This window comes from Petaurus breviceps, unplaced genomic scaffold (genome assembly GCF_028583685.1).
Source record: "Petaurus breviceps papuanus isolate PSGF00001 unplaced genomic scaffold, PetGlider_PUasm1.0 90702, whole genome shotgun sequence".
In the NCBI taxonomy this organism is placed as follows: Eukaryota; Metazoa; Chordata; class Mammalia; order Diprotodontia; family Petauridae; genus Petaurus; species Petaurus breviceps.
The window spans coordinates 8,067,681-8,076,648 of NW_027187317.1; the positions used below are offsets into that span (position 1 = coordinate 8,067,681).

The window sequence follows — 8,968 nt, forward strand, 5'->3', positions numbered from 1 at the left end:
TCAGTTTTGTTTAGTGTCAACTCTATTTAAAGGCTTCTATCTTCTTTGTAAAGGTGTAGTGATCTGATGCCCAGAGGAAAACTTTGGAGATGGGGGGCATACAGGAAAATAAAGGGACACTACGAAGAGAGTAAACATACTCAATTGAGTGTATATAGAATTGTGTAGTTCTGAGTTCAGGTATGTGTGCATACCAAATCAATGTCAATATGCACATAAATCATAGATAAGATATTCACTAGAGGGAGTTCGAGGAAATAGGTAATCCATGAATTCACGCTTCAATTTGAGACTTTCAGAGGATTCTAAATGATTGCTTTGGAAAATTGTGAATTTTAAAAAATTATCCAGAGTTTCCCCCTGAAACAAAGACACATCTTTTTAATTCTAATATTCTTTTTGTATTGTTATATGGTTGTGAGGCATGGAACACTACAGTCTCCAAAGAACTAGGTTTGAGGATCACTCATTTTGAAGTTCAAAGTAAAAGGTTTTTATGAAAATTTGGTTCCTCATTTGGCCTCTGTGACAGCATGGGGAAAAAAAGAAAGATCAGTCAATTTTAGCTTCTTCATCTGCAAACAGTGATGGTAATTCTTAATAGCTTTCTTACTCATTACTTTAGAGTGCTTTCATGACCTTAGCATCCAATCAAAAGCATTACTTACATTACTGCCATTATGCTGAATTTGAGAAAAAGAAAACTAATTGGCAAAGCTCCTAGGGCTATTATATGGTCATAGTCACCTTTTCATTGAAATACTATTTAATAACAATAAAGAACACTTAGCACTTATATGGTACTCCTAATTTTCAAAAATATGGCAAATTAATTCATTAATTTTCATAATAAATGAAACAATAAGAAGAAGAAAGTACATTTAATTAAGCAATACATTTCCACTTCGGTGTACATTCTTATCATCACATTAAAGTCAGGATCATATGTTCATAGATTTAGAGCCATAACCAAAATTAGCATCAAACCCAAATTAGTTTTTTGTTGAGGCCCTCAGCAAAATTATTATTATAAGGTCTTTGGTTCTGGTTTTATGCTCTCAACCACAGAAGAAGCCATTGCCCTCCTTGAAAACAAAGCCCTATCTTAAGAAATGCATTTGGCAGATATTAGGGTGGACATCATTGCCCTGGTGGAACCAGATCCTTCTTTTGATTTTGTCTTTTTACCCTTCCTGTATGTTAGCACCAAGCAGTTAAATTAAAACGTGTGTCTTGAAATCAAGTGTACATTGGTAAAATTTACTTTTCTAGAAGTAATCCTAGCTGTTTCTCCTGATTTGGTCCATTTTCTGCTTTGCCTAATCCCTCTTATTTCCAATGCCTATGAACCTATCTGTACAGTCATTTGTGCTTGATTTCTTCCCAGTATGTAACTTACTCCTACTCTAGACAGTCATCCAAGCTTATATTCCTATGCCTATCAAATGAAATGATGTTTATAAAAACACTTAACATAGTGTCTAGCATATAGTAGATGCTATATAAAATGATTATTGCTTTCCCTTCCTTCCTGTGATCAACTGAGTCAACCTAGCCCCACTTTCTGTCCTATATTAATCTATAATATTAGCATTTTATCCCTTACTTTCTTACATTTAGACAATCAGCAAAATAATCAAGTCCTGACTTGTAGCATTTGTTGATTTCTCAGGTACAAATGCTCACATGAAAATTTAAAAAAAAAATTGGTTAATGAGTTGTTTAAAGCTGACTCCAGCACATTCCTTCTTTGGGGGTGGGTGGGACGTGGGAGAAGGATTCTTATTAGAGAAATGATTCTTTTCTTATCTATTAGGGTGAGCTGTGAATTAGTGTAAGTTCATTTCTCTCTTTTCTTGACTTCACCCTTCAACACACTAGAAGCAGAAAATAGTGACTGGCAGAAGTAGATGGCAAATACAGACTGGTGCTCTCCAGGTCAGACTGAAAGGGTAGTTTCTATATTTTTAATTCCTTTTTGTCTTCTTTTGTCTTTTTCTTTCCTTTTCAAATCCGGAGTCAGAGACTAGTGACCATTAAAATTTATTTTTCTAGAGTTATGGGTCAATCTGGAAGTCAAGAATTGGGTGTTGGTGTGCCAGAAGATGTTCTTTTCAGAGGAGAAGAGGATCTTCTAAGGAGCACTGAGCTATAATCAAAGTTATACTGTTAACTGAAGTTGCCTTCTTGACCTAACTCCTCAGTGATTCTAATGGTGGATCTATCAGACACTAACTCCGTGGTCCTATTCAAGAATTGTATTGTAGTAAGAATAAAAAAAAATCAATCACCAAAATATGTTCCCACCTGAGCCCTTGCCTACTTTGTGCTTTAGAATTGTGTCTTTGAAAGAAAATACATGCATGAGTAAGTTTTAAAATGTAAATAAATAGATTTTTTAGAATTAGACTAGAAAAGTACCAGTGGGACAAATGTTCTGCACTGGAACACATAGCATAACTATAATTGTACTATAACTGAAGTATACTATCTGGGGTGAAGGTCCAGAAAATATGGACCTTGCCAAACCACCATAATATTACTGTGAGCTGCTCAGAGAGTTAAAGTCCTACATGAATGGGGAAGATTTTTTTTTCCAGTGGTCCTACAAAATGTCTTTATTTTCTGAAGGAAATTTTAAGGGATATTGAATACTTTTGTTTCTATATTTATTTATGGGCTTTGGTGAGTACTTTGAATCACGCATATTTTTATAGTGGAGCAAATAAAAGCTGTCCCACACTCAATAACCATATTAGGCATTTAATATATGTGTTGGGGATGGTGAGCCCATGGTTGAAGAAATTTAGATCTAAGACATACATAAACTTTGTCTTGGAAATTTCTTTTAGAATTTTACTTGTGTGATGACAATGAGCCAAAGAGAAAAGTTTGCCTTCTTTAAGAGTCAATGATATTTGCTGTGAACCCATGGTGTTTTGGGGATTGTGGGCCTCAGGTATACATTAGTAGAAATAACATGTTCACAATACCATTTTGCTTCTGCCCCTTTGAGTTTCTCTCACTCCTTCCAGATCCTTATTGCAATACAAGCTCCCAGGTTATTATCTTTTCTTTTTTTTTTTTTTAAAGCAATCGGGGTTAAGTAACTTGTTCAGGGTTACACGGCCAGTTATTTCTGGGTGTGGTGCTAAGTATCTGAGCCCAGATTTGATCCCCAGGTCATCCCAACAATGAAGCCAGTGCTCTTACTCGCTGAGCCACCTGGCCGTCCCTTTATCTTTCCTTTTTAAGGAGTTCAGTCATAGTCTTCCGCTGTATCACAAGGTTGAGGAGAACATCAAGGCAAGATGAAAGGGTTAGCTTTGACAAGGAAAAGGGTGCCTTTATTCTTTGACCCTGGGGTGAAGGAAGTTGAGAATAGATAAGGAAAGAAAGAGATTTTGACATCTAGAAGAAGGAGGATTAGGGTGTTTGCCACATGAGCATCATGCAGACAAAACATCCAGTTGAATGAGGCTCAATCTTCTGTTGAGAGGAGACTGGTTTATGTTGGAGTTGGAAATCTAAGGGGAGAGGGGAAATTTGGAACAGCTGCTATGGAGACTTATGGGAAATGAATCAAAGGCAGAAAAGGATTGCCTTGTAATGATGAGTACTTAGTTGAAGTTAGCATTAATTTTTATGGGACTCATTCAGCACAGTTCTATGACTAACAATGCTTGGTGATTCAGGAGCAGGAATGGAGAAGGCAGATGATGGTAGAAAAGATTAAAAAGAAATGAAGAACTAAAGGACAAAAAGGCAATGGATTCCAAGGTGGAGGATTAAGAAACCTTACTGAAATGGCTATGTAAGGAAGATTGTGAAGGGGAGGAAATGGAGGCTAGGATGAATGGAAGACTGAAGAACTAGAGGCCGTGATGAAGGATAAAAGTTGGTTTGACATCAAGGTGTTAGGAGAAATGGAAGGATAGGAGATTGTAATGACAGAAGAATTTCAAGATTCAGACTTTTTTTTTTAAGCAATTGGGGTTAAGTAACTTGCTCAAGGTTACTCGACCAGTTATTTTTGTGTGGGTGCGGAGTATCTGAGGCTGGAACTGATCCCAGGTCTCCCAATGCTGGGGCCGGCGCTCTTACTCACAACGCCACCTGGCTGCCCCTAAGATTCAGACTCTTGAAGCTGGAGCTGGCCCAAATCACATTGAAGTCTAGGGTTGTAATCAGTGCGGTGGGTGGCCAAAGTAGGATGGAATTGAAGATTACAACGCTGGCATTCTTTTGAAAGCAACAACAATAAAGAGGAATCCAAAATTGTAAAAGAAAAGCAATTGCCAGTGAGGCTTGTGGTTGCTTGCTAATAACTTATAACTGAACTTTTTTTTTTTAGCACATCTCTGCATTTTTATGAGCCTTGTATCATTAAGTTGATAACCATTACATTTGAATTAGACATCAATTTGAAAATCTATTGTAAGGACACTTTACCATGGAAGAATGGAATTTAATAAAACTGACTTTCTTTCCTGACTCTTTTTCTCAGTAACTGTCATTTGAAAGTGATTTTCATAGAATTCCTAACTCCAAACAAGGACATAGAACTCTTGCTTAGTGATTAAAACTAACTTATACCATTCACTGATTTGGGGTTTTAAGGAAAGTATAATTTAATGAAATTATGGAGAGCAAACTGGTTTATTGAAATTGGGATGGAAAAAAAATTAGCAGGAAACTATTTATGAAACCATCTAGCCTCTGCCAGCATCTGTGTTCTAGTGTGGAATTGTCCTTTAGATGACATTTGTCCCACTGATATTTTCCTAATCTAATCCTTAAAAATCTATTGATTTGCATTTGAAAACTCACACATCCATGTGTTTTCTTTCAAAGACACAATTCTTTTTTTTTAGATTTTTATCTTTTTTTTAAATCAAATGCTTTATTAACTTCTAGTTTACATCAATCATTTCTGCAAGATTTTGAGTTAAAAATTTTCTCCCCATTTCCCCCTTCCCACCACCCCAAAATATCCCCTCCTCCAATCTGTTCTCTCCCATATCTACTCCCATACCCCTTCCAAATTTCCAATAGGGCACGGTGGATCTCTATGCCTCAGTGCCTGTATGTCTTATTTCCCAGTTACAAGTAAATTAATATTAATTACATATATATATATATTTAAAACTCTGAATTCCAGATTCATTCATTGCCTTCCTCCCTTGTCACCCACCCTTACTGGGAAGATAAGCAGTTCAGTATAGGTTGTACATGTGTAGCTGATGCAAAACATATCCATAGTGGATATATTGCAGAAGACTTTTCTCTCCCTCCTATCCCACCTCCCACTTTGATGAGAAGAAAATCTATAACTCAAAACTTGTGGAAATGAATGTTGAAAACTAAAAAAAAAATAAATTGAGAAAAATAAAGCAAATATTTAAAAAAAACAAGATAATGATAACCTGCTTGAACTCATCCCTTAATGATTCCCCCATCATACCCACCCCATTTCAATAATTCTCAATTCTCATTGTTCAACATCTCCCCCGCCATTTCCAACCTCCACTGACCTTTCCCTTATCTCTGTTCCCTTCAACCTAATTCTTCCCCTCAACCCCAAAATTTGTACTCTGAAAGCTACCCAACTTTTCTATTACACTCTTCTCTCTAGGTTTTCATGACACTGTACTCTCCTGGTTCTTTTTCCTGCCTATCTGACCAATCCTTCTCTGTTTCCTTTGCTGGCTTTTCATTCACATACTAGCAGTTGGGGTCCCCCAAAGCTCTCCTTGTAGAAGGTTGGTCATCTTATTTGCTTCCATGGTTTCAATGATAATCTCTATGCAGATGACTCTCATATTTACTTGTTTAGCCCTATCTTGTCTCCCAACTTCCAGTCTCACATCAGCAACTAACTGCCTTTTAGACATTTTGAGCTAGATGTCCCTTTGTCATCTCATACTCAAGATATACAAAATTTAATTTATTTTCTTTCCCTCCAAAATCTCCCTTCATCCTAACTTGCTTATTGCTGTTGAGGATACCACCATCCCTCCCATCACTGAGGTTCACAACCTAGATGCCATCATCTACCCCTCACTCTATTACATTCCCCATGTCCAGTCAGTGGCTAAATCTTTTCATTTCTTCCTTTGTAACATCCATCATATATGTCTCCTCTTATTTGATGCTGCAACCATCCTGGTACAGATCCTTACCATTCTGTTCCCAGAATATTGCAGTAGGCTTCTTATGAATCTCCCTACCTCAAGTCTCTCCTCACCTTAATACATCCTCTACTCAGCTGTCAAACTGTTCTTCCTAAAACACAAATCCAACCATACTTCTCACTGGATTCTCCATTAAATAAACTTCAGTGCTTCCAGTCACCTACAGGATTGAATATAAAAACCTATGTCTGGCATTTCAAACCCTTAATTACCTGGCCTCTTCCTACCTTTCCAGGATTCTTACATCTTATTGTCCTCCATGTGCTCTGTGATACAGGACTTTGACTTCCTTGCAGTTCTTTCCACAGGATTCTCCATCTCCCAACTCAGCATTTTCACTAGTTGTTCCCCAGACCTAGAATGCTTTCCTTCCTTATCTCTGCCTCCTTACTTCACTGACTTCACACAGGTGGCAGATAAAGTCCCACCTTCTGCAAGGTCTTTCCTTGTTTTCTTTAATCTTAGTGCCTTCCCTCTGAGATTACCCCTCTCCTTCAATTCATTCTGTATATTGCTGTTTTGCACATAGTTGTTTACATGCTGTCTTTCCCATTAGACTCTGGGTTCCTGGAAATCAGGGAATACTTTCCCCTTTCTTTATATCCTGAGCATTTAGCACAGTGCTTGGCACCTAATAGGTGTTTCATAAATGCCAATTGCTGAGTGACTGATAAGATTTAGAAATGGAAAGACCTTTAGACATAAATGGCAGGCATTATTTTCATTTTTGACTTTGTATTCCCTATGATGAGTGTACTGCTGGGCATAGAGCATTATTCATCCTTTGTTTTTAAAGAGGACTAATAACATAACATCACTCTCTGCTCCATTGTCATTGAAGGCCAGTGGCAAGATAAAAGTTAAGATGATTGGTGATGGCCCAGGATGCAGTGGACAACCTTGGCATCTTCAATGTCTGACCAAACTCTAAGCACTCCACAGTGCCTGCTTCAGTCACTTTCATGGCCATTGGAGTAAACTGCTCTCGTCCACCCATTCTACCAGAGGAAATCTTCACATGCTTGGGGTAGACACCCGACTAACTCACAGACAAGTTTGGGAACTATTGGTTACCCCCAACCTGGTTTAAGCCATCTGCTGGGACAGCTTTACTGGAATGTGGCCACTGGGCATGCAACAGCTTTTTGGAGTCGCAGTGCTGAGACTTTAACAGGCTTTTTCTGACTAACACAACAAGACTCCTGTCTTGCTACAGATTTGCCCAGAATTATACTCTGATTTTAACTTTGTAGAAAGAAGTTGTCTTTGATCGTTTTTGGTTGACACAGAGCAGCCATTTAATGAATGACTGATTAATTGAATCATTTTATGGATAAGAAAATGCAAGCTCACACAGATATAAAGAAGAAGAGCTAAAGATTAAATTCAGATTTTTTGACTCAAGAAGAGGGCTTTTATTTTTTATAAAAAACAGTTTCCACATCTGTAAAGATAGCATTATCTTTCCTTACTTTAGAAAGGTATTATGAAGAACAAATGAAAAAAATGAACTTTGTTAAAAAAAAAGTTTTTCAACGTCATTCAAAAAACAAGCAATGCTTTGTAAATTATTAAGGAAAGGCAATTGTAATTGTAATGATCAGGTTGCTCATAGGATACAGGGAGCAAATGATCCAAAGCTAGAGGATTAATTTGATTTTCTGTCTAATGTTATATTTGAAATACTTAGTACTCTCTATAGCTCTTTTAAATTCCTCTTTCCAGCTGTGGGAGCTCTGCTTACACACGGAGAAGAGAATCAATAGGTTATAGTTATTGGGGCTTATTTTGCTCCACAATAGTTTGTGAAGGATAACAGCACATGAAGATTCTATTCTCATGGAGAGTGTGCTTGCAACATATTGTAATCTACTAGACCTGCAATTTATCAATTTTGACCTCAGCCAGAACAAGCTGAGGTCAAAGGAACTGAAGCACTTTTCCAAATTTTAGAGAGGTAGTAAATGGCAAAGACAGGATTTTAATCCAGGTCAGTTGACCACAAAAAGCAATGCTCTTGGTGCTGCACCATTGTTTCCCACTGATTTCAGTGCTTTAGGAAACACCAATGTGGAAGTTTGTACAACTAATGTAGAACAGCAAATCATTTATAAAGTACAATCTTAGAGAGTTGTCTGGAGAGAATGATAGATTATACAATTAATATATTGTATCAGCAATGCCATATTCACAATGCCTATAGAGATTACAAATATGCTGATATAATTATCCATCACAAAATACGTCAGGTTTGCCATTTGGGGAAATAAACTAGAAAATTTATTAAGATACCAAAAGACTGAGTCCCAAAACCAGAAAGTGAAAGCCATCAGAGTAGTTATGATATTGGCACAGGTAGATAAAGTAGAAAGCACCCACATTTTCAAGCCTTTAAAACAGAACAGGCTACCTCAGGCAAAGGTCCTCCTCTCCCCACTCACAGCAACCACCCAGTGTCCTGGAAGTGTGCTCCCAGCAGCTCCGGCCCCTGGCAGTCCCCAGCAGAAAGTCCTGCTCCCAGCAGCTCCGGCTGCTGGCAGTGCTCAGCCGGAGTCCTAACTCAAAAAAAAAAAAAAAGGCAACCGCCACCAACTGCCAACCGCAGGACCGTTAGCTCGGCTTTTCACTTTCTCTTGCTCTGCTATGTCAGCACGTCCATGGGGCATGGGAGATCTTTAAATCCCATAACCCTTACATTCGGCCCCAAGATCTTTCATGTCCCTTACTTGGCAAAAATACAGTAGGAATAACTGGTGTCAACAAAATTTCACAAC

The 8,968-nt window shown here is 37.8% G+C and overlaps 1 long non-coding RNA gene across 1 annotated transcript in view; it reads left to right on the plus strand.

Moving 5' to 3' along the window:
* The first annotated feature begins 1,817 nt into the window (after window positions 1-1,817).
* LOC138144617 (uncharacterized) overlaps window positions 1,818-8,968 on the plus strand; it is an 8,025-nt gene continuing 874 nt past the window's right edge. Inside the window, exon 1 of the long non-coding RNA XR_011163987.1 lies at window positions 1,818-1,938. This is a non-coding gene — a long non-coding RNA (uncharacterized lncRNA). The remainder of the gene's footprint in view (window positions 1,939-8,968) is intronic.